Source organism: Gossypium arboreum, chromosome 2 (genome assembly GCF_025698485.1).
Source record: "Gossypium arboreum isolate Shixiya-1 chromosome 2, ASM2569848v2, whole genome shotgun sequence".
NCBI classification, from domain to species: Eukaryota; Viridiplantae; Streptophyta; class Magnoliopsida; order Malvales; family Malvaceae; genus Gossypium; species Gossypium arboreum.
Window position 1 is genome coordinate 69,015,198 of NC_069071.1, and position 1,654 is coordinate 69,016,851.

The following is a 1,654-nucleotide window of genomic DNA, read 5'->3' on the forward strand; positions in this document are numbered from 1 at the left end:
TACACTAGAATTGGGGCTTCATCAAATAAGCTTTCATTGATCGAAACTTTTCGACATTTCTCCATCCATTCGAACTTAACATCCTTTTGGAGTAAGCCGTCATTGGCGTGGCTATCGTTGAGAAACCTTTACAAATCGTCGGTAATAACAAGCAAGCCCCAAAAGCTCCTAACTTCGGTAACATTCCTTGGTGGTTTCCAATCGACTATGGCTAGAATTTTGTTCGGGTCCACCCGACACCGATGCGGACACCACGTGCCCCAAAAGCTAACCTCTTTCAACCAAAATTCACATTTCTTGAACTTTATGTATAATCGCTTATCTCGTAAGATTTGCAACACTAGCCTCAGTGTTCAAGATGTTCGGTTTCATCTCGAATAGACCAAAATGTCATCGATAAATACAACTACGAACCGATCCAAGTATGGCCTGAAAATTCTATTCATTAAATCCATAAACACCGCAGGGCATTAGTGAGCCCAAACGGCATCACCAAGAATTCGTAGTGACCGTACCTCGCTCTAAAAGCGGTTTTGGGTATGTCCGATTCTCGGACCCTCAACCGATAGTACCCGACCTCAAATCTATCTTTGAAAACACCGAGGCTCCCTTTAATTGATCAAACAAATCGTCAATTCGTGGCAATGGATATTTATTCTTTATCGTCACTTTATTGAGTTGGCGATAGTTGATGCACAACCTCATGGTTCCGTCCTTCTTCTTCACAAACAATACAAAAGCCCCATGGGGAAAAACTCGGTCGAGCGAAACCTCTATCCGTCAATTCTTGCAATTGAACCTTCAATTCCTTTAATTCCATTAATGCCATACGACGGGGCTATTGAAATCGGCGTAGTACCCAGTACAACTTCGATGCCGAATTCCACTTCTCGAACCGGTGGCAATCCAGGTAACTCCTCAGGAAAAACATCTGAATACTCACAAACCACTGGTACCGATTCGAGTTTCCTTTCCGTCTCTTTACTTCCAAACACATACGCAAGGTATGTTTCACACCCCTTTTTCACATACCTCCGAGCGGTCATAGAAGATATTATCGCTGGCGCTCCTTTTAAATCAGTAGACTCGACTCGGACTACCTCATTATTTGCACTCCTCAAATCAATGGTTTTCCTTTTGCGTCCACCACCTTGCATCATGTACGGTCACCAATCCATACCAAGAATAACATCGAATTCATGAAATGGTAGAAGCATCGATCGGCCGAAAACAGATTCTCGAATTATTAGGGGCATCTCTTGCACACTTTATCAACGAAAGCACGTATTGACCCAAAGGGTTTGACACTCGAATTACGAACTCAAGAGACTCAACGGTAGAGTCTTCTTGGATGCTAAGGTTTCACATACATATGAGTGAGTAGAGCCGGGTCAATCAATGCAATCACAATAGTATCAAAGAGAGTAAAAGTACCGGTGATAACGTCAGAGAGGATGCCTCCTCTCGTGCGCGGATGGCATATGCTCTAGCAGAGCACGGGTCTCGGATCGGACGGCCAGATTAGAGGCTCTTCTCGATTACCACCCCTACCTCCAGAGATTCTGGGGCCTACCTCCACCGCCGCTCCACTAGGTCTTGCACCTTGCGTCTTATTCCTCTCATCTAGCTCCTGCAATCTCTAATGAAGTGGTCC